The sequence below is a fragment of the Gorilla gorilla genome, chromosome 20 (assembly GCF_029281585.2).
Source record: "Gorilla gorilla gorilla isolate KB3781 chromosome 20, NHGRI_mGorGor1-v2.1_pri, whole genome shotgun sequence".
Classification (NCBI taxonomy): Eukaryota; Metazoa; Chordata; class Mammalia; order Primates; family Hominidae; genus Gorilla; species Gorilla gorilla.
This window is the reverse complement of record NC_073244.2, coordinates 26,996,357-27,011,398: the sequence shown is the minus strand read 5'-3', so window position 1 is coordinate 27,011,398 and position 15,042 is coordinate 26,996,357. Positions and strand designations below refer to the sequence as shown.

General features: G+C 38.7%; 1 pseudogene; it reads right to left on the bottom strand.

The window, feature by feature from the left end:
• The window catches only part of LOC115930172 (zinc finger protein 737-like), a 206,499-nt pseudogene that overhangs the window by 189,455 nt on the left and 2,002 nt on the right, over nucleotides 1-15,042 (bottom strand).

Below are 15,042 nucleotides of genomic sequence, written 5' to 3'. Positions count from 1 at the left end.
ACCCTTTTTTTCTGTTAAGATGTTTATCAAGACAATACGTGCACTGCTGAACATAGACCCTTATCAGGAGTTCTGATTTTGCTCTGGTCCTGTTTTAGAAGCATGTGATCTTTGTTCTGCTTTTTGCCCCTTGAAGCATGTGACGTACTCCCCGTTCATACACTCCCTCCCCTTTTAAAATCCTTAATAAAAACTTGCTGGTTTTAAGGTTCAGGTGGGCATCATGGTCCTACCGATATGTGATATCACCCCTGGTGGCGCAGCTGTAAAATTCCTCTCTTTGTACTCTTTCTCTTTATTTCTCAACCAGCTGACACTTATGGAAAATAGAAAGAACATACAATGAAATATTGGGGGCGGGTTCCCCTGATACATAGAACCTCAAAACAATAATAAGAGAAATATTTATTTACAAAATCTGGTATGCCACATTGATGTATCATTAAAAAAAATTGTCAGGCAGGTGCAGTGGCTCATGCCTGTAATCTCAGCACTTTGGGAGGCAGAAGGGGGCAGATCCCCTGAGGTGAGGAGTTTAAAAGCAGCCTGGCCAATGTGGTGAAACCCAAAATCTACTAAAAATACAAACATTAGCCAGGCATAGTGGCACATCCCTGTAATCCCAGCTACTTGGGATGCTGAGGCATGAGAATTGCTTGAACCCAGGAGGTGAAGGTTGCAGTGAGCCAAGATCACACTATTGCATTCCAGCCTGGGTAAGAGAGGTAACTCTTTCTCAAATAAAAAAAAAAAAAATTATGTAGGTAACTGTGATATTCAACTGCTACGATGTAATCATCATATACCGATATTTTGAATCATTGGCATGCACTGTGTGGCACTAAAATTTCAGAAAATATGCAGTATAATTATAAATAGAAGACTCCAATGACAAACTTTTAATAAATTAGCATTAAAAAAAAAACTAGAGTTGCTTCTTGTTTTAAATATATGCTATTCTTACACAAAATGAAACTGCTGTATTCCAACTTTAAAAGCAAATAATAACCTTCCATTGTTAAATATAGAAAAAAATATATATTTTGCAGAATAGGGTTAGATCCTCTGATATGTAAAACAAATATTAGGAAACGAACTATGTTATTATTTAGATATAGGCTGAAAATAGTAGACGAAAATCCTATAATTCCTTTTTTGCCTGGAGCAAACATAAATTTATAAGTAACTATTTTAGTAAATATGGGGTGCCTACTAATACCTCATTTACTTCAGGTATAGCACGCAAATTCTAGCATATGTGCTAAATGACTGAATCCAAAATTATAGACAAATTTGAAATAGAAAATAAAAAGTAAAAATGTAAAAGGACAGTGACATCAGTAAGATGAAAAGATTAAAAGTGCTCTATTTTCATATTCCCTTATGGCATAAAAAGTCAGCCACCCCTGACAAAAATGCCTTTATGAGAGAACCAGGATTATGGCTTACACCTGTAATGACAGCTACATGGTACATTAAGGTTGGAGAACTAGTTCAGGCCAGGATTTTGAGACCAGCCTGGGTTATGTAGCAAGACACCATCTCCAAAATAAGTGCCTCTAAGAGAGATTTGAGATCCAGGGATGCAGTTGTGAAATGCTGTTAAAGCTTATGTTTAAGAAGTGTTCTATTCAGAAAGAAGGCCCTCATTCACGTGGGATACTACAGGACCCCTGTTTTAGCTACAGACCAGGATAGGGTTCACCCAACTTGGTTCCATTGAGAATTCTAAACTTACTCTGTAACCATCCCAAACTCCTCCCAGCCACAGTCTGGCAGAGGTCCTGCTATTCCAGAGACCTGGAGGAAGGTGCCCATTTACAGTCATGCATCCAGGCCTGCAGACCTTGGCCTTTACTGGGGTCACTGAGGCAGTTCCGTGACTCAGTTTCAGTTACCTGAGCCACAGTTTATGGTCAGTTCTGCCTATATAGTAACCCACACGGTTACCTGAGGAAATGCTCTCTGGTACTCACTGAAAGCCACACCCTCGACATCCTGATACAAGGCCCACCATATGCAGACCCAATTGCAAAAACATGCCCTAGTGTCTGCCTTATGGAGCAAAGCTCTGAAGGATATTCAGTCTGTCCAAAAATAAAATGGGAATTATAACTATCCAAGCCCCTGTAACAAGCCAACTAAAGGTGGACTCTAATGCAGACCCAGCAGCCTGGTGACCAAGCTACAACCCTTCTTCACTACAAATTCAGAGGGCATCTCATCACCCTAAGGGTCCAACAGAAGAAGATATTTACCTTCTGAAATCAGATTATGAAAACTTGAATAGGTCTTTGTTCCATCAAATTCAGACACCAATGCAAAACTATATTGTGCCCATTGTGAATGCTTCTATTTTAGTGTAACACTGGAAGTATGTGGCAGAAGATTTACTCAAAGAAATAAAAAAATCCATTAAAATTTAAGAAAACTAAGAAGTTTTTGCTTGTAGATCATACATTATATTTAAAAACCAATAAACAGTACATTAAATCCTATCTAAACTAATAAATACACTCAGTAAATTACAAAATATAAAATTAACATACAAGTATATGTACAGTTTTATACACTTAAATCAAGCTATCTGATAAAAATAGACGACAAAAAATCTTTATTATAGCATTAAATAATTTCTGAGAAAAAAATTAACCAACGAAGTAAAAAACCTTTACCAAAAAAAATCAGTGAAAGAAATTAGAGAAGTTCCAAAGAGTGCCATATTATCTAAAGTGATCTATAGATCCAATAAACTTCCTATTAAAATTGCAGTGGTGTCTTTTTCAGTAATGCAAAACACAATTCTAAAATTTACATGAAACTAAAATAAACTTCGATTAGCCAAAGCAATCTTGATGAAAAGAACAGAGCACAAGGATATCATACTTATACTTTCCAACTATATTTCAACACTATATAGTAATAAAAACAGACTGGAATGTGCAGAATAATGAAAAAAATTCAACAGAAACTACTACTCTCACACATTTCAAAATGCAAAAAGAGAACTTTGAGAATAGTTTTAGTTTCTCAAAATCATGCAGATAATTTTGTGTCACCAAAACAATGTAAAAGCAGCCAGATTGTGCAGTGTCTTATATGCCATGAAGAAGACTTTGGCTTTCACTGTGAACTTGAAGGAAGCTCAATGAAAGAAAAGTAGAATCCTTAGAGAATTTGAAAGCATAAGACAGCAGATGTCCCTTTGTGAGAGAAAAATTATAAAACAACTGCCCAGGAACTATTTCCTTTGGAACACAGCTTCCCAAATCACATTTTAAGCACTGGCTTTCTCTTTCACCTTGGGATCTCATATCTGTGTCGTCTGTTGTATTCACTTTCACTTGCACCCACCTGGGTGTTTGGCAATCATCTCATGTCTCCTCATACTCAAAGGATTTTTCCTTGCTCCAGACAGATGATCAGGTCTGGCTTGGAGACAACAATACCTGTTTTATTAAAAATAAATAACATGAGACCGGGTGTGGTGGCTCATGCCTGTAATCCCAGCACTTTGGGAGGCCAAGTTGGGTGGATCACAAGGTCAGGAGATTGAGACCATCCTGGCTAACACGGTGAAACCCTGTACCTACGAAAAAATACAAAAAATCAGCCACACGTGGTGGCAGGCACCTGTAGTCCCAGCTACTCGGGATGCTGAGGCAGGAGAATGGCATGAATCTGGAAGGCGGAGCTTGCAGTGAGCCCAGATCGCACCACCGCACTCTAGCCTGGGTGACAAAGTGACACTCTGTCTCAACAAAATAAACAATAAATAAATAAATAATATGAATCTTGCTCATATTCTCCAATTACAAGCTAGTAATGTGCTCAGCTGAGAGGGTGTGATAAAATATTCTAGTAAATTAATACAAAAATAGTGTTAAAACAGAAATTCCTAAATATTTAGAAAACACTTTTATTGTTATTATTATTATACTATAAGTTTTAGGGTACATGTACACAACTTGCAGGTTTGTTACATATGTATACATGTGCCATGTTAGTGTGCCGCACCCATTAACTTGTCATTTAGCATTAGGTATATCTCCTAATGCTATCCCTCCTCCCTTCCCCCACCCCACAACAGTCCCCAGTGTGTGATGTTCCCCTTCCTATGTCCATGTGTCCTCATTGTTCAATTCCCACCTATGAGTGAGAACATGCGGTGTTTGGTTTTCGGTCCTTGTGATAGTTTGCTGAGAATGATGGTTTCCAGCTTCATCCGTGTCCCTACAAAGCACATGAACTCATAATTTTTTATGGCTGCATAGTATTCTATGGTGTATATGTGCCACATTTTCTTAATCCAGTCCATCATTGTTGGACATTTCGGTTGGTTCCAAGTCCTTGCTATTGTGAATAGTGCCACAATAAACAAACGTGTGCCTGTGTCTTTATAGCAGCATGATTTATAATCCTTTGGGTATATACCCAGTAATGGGATTGCTGGGTCAAATGGTATTTCTAGTTCTAGATCCCTGAGGAATTGCCACACTGACTTCCACAATGGTTGAACTAGTTTACTGTCCAACCAACAGTGTAAAAGTGTTCCTATTTCTCCACATCCTCTCCAGCACCTGTTGTTTCCTGACTTTTTAATGAATGCCATTCTAACTGGCGTGAGATAGTATCTCACTGTGATTTTGATTTACATTTCTCTGATGGCCAGTGATGATGAGCATTTTTTCATGTATTTTTTGGCTGCATAAATGTCTTCTGAGAAGTGTCTGTTCATATCCTTTGCCCACTTGTTGACGGGGTTTGTTTTTTTCTCGTGAATTTGTTTGAGTTCATTGTAGATTGTAGATTCTGGATATTTGCCCTTTGTCAGATGAGTAGGTTGCAAAAATTTTCTCCCATTCTTTAGGTTGCCTGTTCACTCTGATGGTGGTTTCTTTTGTTGTGCAGAAGCTCTTTAGTTTAATTAGATCCCATTTGTCAATTTTGGCTTTTGTTGCCATTGCTTTTGGTGTTTTAGACATGAAATCCTTGCCCATGCCTATGTCACGAATGGTATTGCCTAGGTTTTCTTCTAGGGTTTTTATGGTTTTAGGTCTAACATGTAAGTCTTTAATCCATCTTGAATTAATTTTTGTATAAGGTGTAAGGAAGGGATACAGTTTCAGCTTTCTACATATGGCTAGCCAGTTTTCCCAGCACCATTTATTAAATAGGAAATCCTTTCCCTATTGCTTGTTTTTGTCAGGTTTGTCAAAGATCAGATAGTTGTAGATACGCAGCATTATTTCTGAGGGCTCTGTTCTGTTCCATTGGTCTATATCTCTGTTTTGATACCAGTACCATGCTGTTTTGGTTACTGTAGCCTTGTAGTATAGTTGGAAGTCAGGTAGCGTAATGTCTCCAGCTTTGTTCTTTTGGCTTAGGATTTACTTGGCAATGCGGGCTCTTTTTTGGTTCCATATGAACTTTAAAGTAGTCTTTTCCAATTCTGTGAAGAAAGTCATTGGTAGCTTGATGGGGATGGCATTGAATCTATAAATTACCTTGGGCAGTATGGCCATTTTCACGATATTGATTCTTCCTACCCATGAGCATGGAATATTCTTCCATTTGTTTGTACCCTCTTTTATTTCATTGAGCAGTGGTTTGTAGTGCTCCTTGAAGAGGTCCTTCACATGCCTTGTAAGGTGGATTCCTAGGTATTCTATTCTCTTTGAAGCAATTGTGAATGGGAGTTCCCTCATGATTTGGCTCTCTGTTTGACTGCTATTGGTGTATAATAATGCTTGTGATTTTTGCACATTGATTTTGTATTCTGAGACTTTGCTGAAGTTGCTTATCAGTTTAAGGAGATTTTGGGCTGAGACTATGGGGTTTTCTAAATATACAGTCATGTCATCTGCAAACAGGGACAATTTGACTTCCTCTTTTCCTAATTGAATGCCCTTTATTTTCTTCTCCTGCCTGAGTGCCCTGGCCAGAACTTCTAACACTATGTTGAATAGGAGTGGTGACAGAGGGCATCCCTGTCTTGTGCAAGTTTTCAAAGGGAATGCTTCCAGTTTTTGTCCATTCAGTATGATGTTGGCTTTGGGTTTGTCATAAATACCTCTTATTATTTTGAGATACGTCCCATCAATACCTAATTTATGGAGAGTTTTTAGCATGAGGCATTGTTGAATTTTGTCAAAGGCCTTTTCTGTATCTATTGAGATAATCATGTGTTTTTTGTCTTTGGTTCTGTTTATATGCTAGATTACGTTTATTGATTTTCATGTGTTGAACCAGCCTTGCATCCCAGGGATGAAGCCCACTTGATCATGGAGGATAAGCTTTTTGATGTGCTGCTGGATTCAGTTTGCCAGTATTTTATTGAGGATTTTTGCATCAATGTTCATCAAGAATATTGGTCTAAAATTCTGTTTTTTTGTTGTGTCTCTGCCAGGCTTTGGTAACAGGATGATGCTGGCCTCATAAAATGAGTTAGGGAGGATTCCCTCTTTTTCTATTGATTGGAATAGTTTCAGAAGGAATGGTACCAGCTCCTCTTTGTACCTCTGGTAGAATTCAGCTGTGAATCCATCTGGTTCTGGACTTTTTTTGGTTGGTACGCTATTAATGATTGCCTTAATTTCAGAGCCTGTTATTGGTCTATTCAGAGATTCAACTTCTTCCTGATTTAGTCTTGGGAGAGAGTATGTGTCCAGGAATTTATCCATTTCTTCTAGATTTTCTAGTTTATTTGCATAGAGGTGTTTATAGTATTCTCTGATGATAGTTTGTATTTCTGTGGGATCAGTGGTGATATCCCCTTTGTCATTTTTTATTGCGTCTATTTGATACTTCTCTCTTTTCTTCTTTATTAGTCTTGCTAGCAGTCAATCAATTTTGTTGATCTTTTCAAAAAACCAGCTCTGGGGTTCATTGATTTTTTGAAGGGTTTTTTTGTGTCTCTGTCTCCTTCGGTTCTGCTCTGATCTTAGTTATTTCTTGCCTTCTGCTAGCTTTTGAATGTGTTTGCTCTTGCTTCTCTAGTTCTTTTAATTGTGATGTTAGGGTGTCAATTTTAGATCTTTCCTGCTTTCTCTTGTGGGCATTTAGTGCTATAAATTTCCTGCTACACACTGCTTTGAATATGTCCCAGAGATTCTGGTATGTTGTGTCTTTGTTCTCATTGGTTTCAAAGAACATCTTTATTTCTGCCTTCATTTTGTTATGTAGCCAGTAGTCATTCAGGAGTAGGTTGTTCAGTTTCCATGTAGTTGAGCGGTTTTGAGTGAGTTTCTTAATCCTGAGCTCTAGTTTGATTGCACTGTGGTCTGAGAGACAGTTTGTTATAATTTCCGTTCTTTCACATTTGCTGAGGAGTGCTTTACTTCCAACTATGTGGTCAATTTTGGAATAGGTGTGGTGTGGTGCTGAAAAGAATGTACTTTGTGTTGATTTGGGGTGGAGAGTTCTGTAGATGTCTATTAGGTCTGCCTGGTGCAGAGCTGCGTTCAATTCCTGGATATCCTTGTTAACTTTCTGTCTCATTGATCTGTCTAATGTTGACAGTGGGGTGTTAAAGTCTCCCATTATTATTGTGTGGGAGTCTAAGTCTCTTTGCAAGTCACTAAGGACTTGCTTTATGAATCTGGGTGCTCCTATATTGGGTGCACATATATTTAGGACAGTTAGTTCTTGTTGAATTGATCCCTTTACCATTATGTAATGTCCTTCGTCTCTTTTGATCTTTGTTGGTTTAAAGTCTGTTTTATCAGAGACTAGGATTGCAACCGCTTCCTTTTTTTGTTTTCCATTTGCTTGGCAGATCTTCCTCCATCCCTTTATTTTAAGCCCATGTGTGTCTCTGCACATGAGATGGGTTTCCTAAATACAGCACACTGATGGGTCTTGACTCTTTGTCCAATTTGTCAGTCTGTGCCTTTTAATTGGAACATTTAGCCCATTTGCATTTAAGATTAGTATTGTTATGTGTGAATTTGATCCTGTCATTATGATGTTAGCTGGTTATTTTGCTCGTTAGTTGATGCAGTTTCTTCCTAGTCTTGATGGTCTTTATAATTTGGCATGTTTTTGCAGTGGCTGGTACTGGTTTTTCCTTTCCATGTTTAGTGCTTCCTTCAGGAGCTCTTTTAGGGAAGGCCTGGTGGTGACAAAATCTCTCAGCCTTTGCTTGTCTGTAAAGTATTTTATTTCTCCTTCACTTATGAAGCTTAGTTTGGCTGGATATGAAATTCTGGGTTGAAAATTCTTTTCTTTAAGAACGTTGAATATTTTCCCCCACTCTCTTCTGGCTTGCAGAGTTTCTGCCGAAAGATCAGCTGTTAGTCTGATGGGCCTCTTTTTGTGGGTAACCCACCTTTCTCTTGGGATGCCCTTAACATTTTTTCCATCATTTCAACTTTGGTGAATCTGACAATTATGTGTCTTGGAGTTGCTCTTCTCAAGGAGTATCTTTGTGGCATTCTCTGTATTTCCTGAATTTGAATGTTGGCCTGCCTTGCTAGATTGGGGAAGTTCTCCTGTATAATATCCTGCAGAGTGTTTTCCAACTTGGTTCCATTCTCCCCGTTACTTTCAGGTACACCAATTAGACGTAGATTTGGTCTTTCCACAGTCCCATATTTCTTAGAGGCTTTGTTCATTTCCTTTTATTCTTTTTTCTCTAAACTTCTCTTCATGCTTCATTTCATTCATTTCATCTTCCATCACTGACACCCTTTCTTCCAGTTGATCGCATCAGTTACTGAGGCTTGTGCATTCATCACGTAGTTCTTGTGCCATGGTTTTCAGATCCACCAGGTCCTCTAAGGACCTCTCTGCATTGGTTATTCTAGTTATCCATTCATCGGATTTTTTTTCAAACTTTTTAACTTCTTTGCCATTGGTTCGAACTTCCTCTTTTAGCTCGGAGTAGTTTGATCTTCTGAAGCCTTGCTCTCTCAGCTCGTCAAAGTCATTCTCCGCTCAGCTTTGTTCCATTGCTGGTGAGGAGCTGCGTTCCTTTGGAGGAGGAGAGGCACTCTGATTTTTAGAGTTTCCAGTTTTTCTGCTCTGTTTTTTCCCCATCTTTGTGATTTTATCTACCTTTGGTCTTTGATGATGGTGACGTACAGATGGGTTTTTGGTGTGGATGTCCTTTCTGTTTGTTAGTTTTCCTTCTAACAGTCAGGACCCTCAGCTGCAGGTCTGCTGGAGTTTACTGGATGTCCACTCCAAACCCTGTTTGCCTGGGTATCAGCAGCAGTGGTTGCAGAACAGTGGATACTGGTGAACCGCAAATGCTTCTGCTTGATTGTTCCTCTGGAAGTTTTGTCTCAGAGGAGTACCCAGCCGTGTGAGGTGTCAGTCCACCCCTACTGGGAGATGCCTCCCAGTTACACTACTCAGGGGTCAGGGACCCACTTGAGGAGGCAGTCTGCCCATTCTCAGATCTCAAGTGGCATGCTGGGAGAAACACTACTCTCTTCAAAGCTGTCAGACAGGGACATTTAAGTCTGCAGAGGTTACTGCTGTATTTTGTCTGTGCCCTGCCCCCAGAGGTGGAGCCTACAGAGGCAGGCAGGCCTCCTTGAGCTGAGGTGGGCTCCACCCAGTTCAAGCTTCCTGGCAGCCTTTTGTTTACCTACTCAAGCCTGAGCAATGGTGGGCGCCCCTCCCCCAGCCTCTCTGCTGCCTTGCAGTTTGATCTCAGACTGCTGTGCCAGCAATGAGCAAGGCTCCATGGGTGTAGGACCCTCTGAGCCATGTGTGGGATATAATCTCCTGGTGTGCCGTTTGTTAAGCTCATTGGAAAAGCGCAGCATTAGGGTGGGAGTGACCCGATTTTCCAGGTGCTGTCTGTCACCCCTTTGACTAGGAAAGGAAATTCCCTGACCCCTTGCACTTCCTGAGTGAGGGGATGCCTTACCCTGCTTTGGCTCACACACGGTGCAGTGCACCCAGTGTCCTGCACCCACTCTCTGGCACTCCCCAGTGAGATGAAGCTGGTACCTCAGTTGGAAATGCAGAAATCACCCATGTTCTGCGTCACTCATGCTGAGAGCTGTAGAATGGAGCTGTTCCTATTTGGCCATCTTGGCTCCCAGAAAACACTTTGAATTCATCAGTTTCTTTTCTTTTCTTTTTTTTTTTTTTTTTGAGACAGAGCTTCCCCCTTGTTGCCCAGGCTGAGGTGCAATGGCATGATCTTGGCTCAGTGAAACCTCTGCCTTCCAGGTTCAACCAATTCTCCTGCCTCAGTCTCCAGAGTAGTTGGGATTTCAGTCATGTGCCACCATGCCTGGCTAATTGTGTATTTTTATTAGAGATGGAATTTCTCCATGTTGGTCAGACTGGTCTCGAATTCCTGATCTCATGATCTTCCTGTCTCAGCCTCATGAAGTGCTGGAATTATAGGCGTGAGCCACCACGCCCAGCCTACTTGTAGGTTTTTTAATTTTACTACCTGGTACTAGAAAACCAAAACCTGTTGCTGATAATTAGATTTTCAGGTGGGGACAACAATATTTTATGCCACCAAATTTCTGGAATTATCACTAATTTAGAGTGAAAAATATAGCTCAACTCAGGAATGTGTAAAGTTTTGATTAACACAAAACATCTTGAACAAATTCTTTTCTAAATGAAAAATTTCTGAAGATTTTCTGGAAAATGGGTTCTGAAACTCTTTGATCAATGAATACATTACTAAAAAACATTCCACAAAAAAGAGAAAGAAAACCTTTAAAGTATATTATGAATTATGTATTAAAGTTATCCTCACCAAGAAAGACCAGGTTTATGTCGTCCTCTAACATCACATCGCTATGTAAATTTTGCTGCAAAGTATCCAGGCAATGCCACTCCTCCAGAGATAATTCTATAAGCACATCTCTAAATTGCAATGGCCCCTGAAACAAACACACACACACACACACACACACACACACACACACTTTTACCAAGTGGCCATGGGCAGAGTTTTTATTTTGACTTAAGGTGAAATTGGAAAGTAAAAGGAACTGGTTCTTACTTATAGAATTAAATTATCCAAGAAAATAATCTCCAAAAAAGAAATATTCTCTAATGTATTCTTTAACTCTGAGAAAAAAGAGCAGCATAAGATCCACATCAGTTCATATATGATGTTATTGTAGCTAACAAAGTATAAAATTAAGGGCATGAACATCAACATACACACTTTTCAGTGCTATATTTACATCATACTGAATGAGTTGTGAATATTTTTCAGATGGAAAAAGACATATTGAGCTACAAGACACCTCTGAAATTTTGATATGTACAATAAGTTCAAGACCTTGTTATACAGGTTTTTTTCTTTTTTTTTTTCCAGAAGATCCGACATAAAGTCTGATTTTTTGAATTTCTAACAAGCTCAGCAATACTGTCTATGTTTTTGGCCCAACAAGGATATTTTGTAACACATCCAGTAAGTGGAAAAGCCTGTGTTTTCCAAGTTTTTCTCACCTGTGAACAAAGATAAAAGCCTTCATTTTCCAAGGAAAAATATGTAGAAAAAATAAGAAAAAAGGGCAGCTGCCAGATTAAGTATAGCATTTTATATACATCAGCTGCATAAAGATACTTAATAATGAAGAGAAAAATAATTAACTGAAGAGTGAAAAAATCTGTCAGAGAGCTATTTAAGCAAGTGAATCATTAACCATTAACTGCACTGGACAAATTTTTATGATGTGCTAATGCACACAGAAGAACACAGCATCACTGTTGAAATATTCCTCCAAAACAAAGTAAATAAAATCTGAATTTAACCATAAAGAAACATGTTTTATGCAAACTTCAATGTACAGATAACTCCTATGTTCCATAATTTTTAGTAGTACTTTTTTTATTTTTTATTATTATACTTTAAGTTCTAGGGTACATGTGCACAATGTGCAGGTTTGTTACATAGGTATACATGTGCCATGTTGGTTTGCTGCACCCATTAACTCATCATTTACATTAGGTGTTTCTCCTAATGCTAACCCTCCCCCTGCACCCCACCCCATGACAGACCCCAGAGTGTGATGTTCCCTGCCCTGTGTCTAACTGTTCTCATTGTTCAATTCCCACCTATGAGTGAGAACATGTGGTGTTTGGTTTTCTGTTCTTGTGACAGTTTGCTCAGAATGATGGTTTCCAGCTGCATCTATGTCCCTGCAGCGGACATGAACTCATTTTTTATGGCTGCATAGTATTCCATGGTGTATATATGCCACATTTTCTTAATCCAGTCTATCATTGATGGACATTTGAGTTGGTTCCAAGTCTTTGCTATTGTGGATAGTGCTGCAATAAACATACATGTGCACGTGTCTTTATAGTAGCATGATTTGTAATCCTTTGGGTATACACCCAGTAATGGGATCACTGGGTCAAATGGTATTTCTTGTTCTAGGTCCTTGAGGAATCACCACACTGTCTTCCACAATGGTTGAACTAGTTTACACTTCCATCAACAGTCTAAAATCATTCCTATTTCTCCACAACCTCTCCAGCATCTGTTGTTTCCTGACTTTTTAATGATCGCCATTCTAACTGTTGTGAGATGGTATCTCATTGTGGTTTTGATTTGCATTTATCTAATGACCGGTAATGATGAGCATTTTTTCATATGTCTGTTGGCTGCATAAATGTCTTCTTTTGAGAAGTGTCTGTTCATATTACTTGCCCAATTTTAATGAGGTTTTTTTTCTTCTAAATATGTTTAAGTTCTTTGTAGATTCTGGATACTACCTCTTTGTCAGATGGGTAGATTGCAAAAATTTTTTTTTCATTCTGAAAGTTGCCTCTTCACTCTGATGGTAGTTCTTTTGCTGTGCAGAAGCTCTTTAGTTAATTAGATCCCATTTCTCTATTTTTGCTTTTGTTGCCATTGCTTTTGGTGTTTTAGTCATGAAGTCCTTGCACATGCCTATGTCCTGAATGGTACTGCCTAGGCTTTCTTCTAGGGTTTTTATAGTTTTAGGTCTAACATTTAAGTCGTTAATCCATCTTGAGTTAATTTTTGTGTAAGGTGTAAGGAAGGGATCCAGTTTCAACTTTCTACATATGGCTAGCCAGTTTTCCCAACACTATTTATTAAATAAGGAATCTTATCCCCATGTCTTGTTTTTGTCAATTTTGTCAAAGATCAGATAGTTGTAGATGTGTGGAGTTATTTCTGAGGCCTCTGTTCTGTTCCAATGGTCTATATATCTGTTTTGTCACCAGTACCATGGTGTTTTGGTTACTCTAGCCTTGTAGTATAGTATAAAGTCAGGTAGCATAATGCCTCCATGTTTGTTCTTTTTGCTTAGGATTATCTTGGCAATGCGGGGTCTTTTTGGTTCCATATATACTTTAAAGTGGTTTTTTTCCAATTCTGTGAAGAAAATGATTGGTAGCTTGATAAGGATGGCATTGAATCTATAAATTACCTTGTGCAGTATGGCCATTTTCATGATATTGATTCTTCCTATCAATGAGCATGAAATGTTCTTCCATTTGTTTATGTCCTCCTTTATTTCATTGAGCAGTGGTTTGTAGGTCTCCTTGAAGAGGTCCTTCACATCCCTTGTAAGTTGGATTCCTAGGTATTTGATTCTCTCTAGCAATTGTGAATGGGAGTTCACTCATGATTTGGCTCTCTGATTGTTATTGGTGTATAGGAATGCTTGTGATTTTTGCACATTGATTTTGTATCCTGAGACTTTGCTGAAGCTGATTATCAGCTTAAGGAGATTTTGGGCTGAGACAATGGTGTTTTCTAAATATACAATTTTGTCATCTGCAAATAGGGACAGTTTGACTTCCTCTTTTCCTAATTGAATACCTTTATTTCTTTCTCTTGCCTGATTGCCCTGGCCAGAACTTCCAACACTATGTTGAATAGGAGTGGTGACAGTGGGCATCCCTGTCTTGTGCAAGTTTTCAGAGGGAATGCTTCCACTTTTTTCCCATTCAGTATGATATTGGCTGTGGGTTTTTCACAAATACCTCTTTTTATTTTGAGATATGTTACATCAATACCTAGTTTATTGAGCGTTTTTAGCATGAAGGGTTGTTGAATTTTGTCAAAGGCCTTTTCTGCATCTATTGAGATAATCATGTGGTTTTGTTGTCTTTGGTTCTGTTTATGTGATGGATTATGTTTATTGATTCGTGTATGTTGAACCAGCCCTGCATTCCAGGGATGAAACCAACTTGATTGTGGTGGATAAGCTTTTGATGTGCTGCTGGATTCAGTTTGCCAGTATTTTATTGAGGTGTTTTGCACTGATGTTCATCAGTGATACTGCTCTAAAATTCTTTTTTTGTTGTGTCTCTGCCAGGCTTTGGTATCAGGATGCTGTTGGCCTCATAAAATGAGTTAGGGAGGATTCCTTTTTTTTCTGTTGATTGGAATAGTTTCAGAATGAATGGTGACAGCTCCTCCTCATAGAAACCAGCTGTGAATCTGTCTGGTCCTGGACTTTTTTTAGTTGGTAAGCTATTAATTATTGCCTTAATTTCAGAGCCTGTTATTGGTCTATTCAGAGATTCATCTTCCTTGTTTAATCTTAGGAGGGTGTATGTGTCCAGGAATTTACCCATTTCTTCTAGATTTTCAAGTTTATTTGCATAGAGGTGTTTATCGTATTCTCTGATGGTAGTTTGTATTTCTGCAGGATTGGTGGTGATATCCCCTTCATCATTTTTTATTGCATCTATTTGATTCTTCTCTCTTTTCTTCTTTATTAGTCTTGCTAGTGGTCTATCCATTTTGTTGATCTTTTCAAAAAACCAGCTCCTGGATTCGTTGATTTTTTGAAGGGTTTTTTGTGTCTCTATCTCCTTCAGTTCTGCTCTGATCTTAGTTATTTCTTGCCTTCTGCTAGCTTCTGAATGTGTTTGCTCTTGCTTCTCTAGTTCTATTAATTGTGGTGTTAGGGTGTTGATTTTAGATATTTGCTGCTTCCTCTTGTGGGCATTTAGTGCTATAAATTTCCCTCTACACAGTGCTTTAAATGTGTCCCAGAGATTTTGGTACATTGTGTCTTTGTTCTCATTGGTTTCAAAGAACATCTTTATTTCTGCCTTCAATTC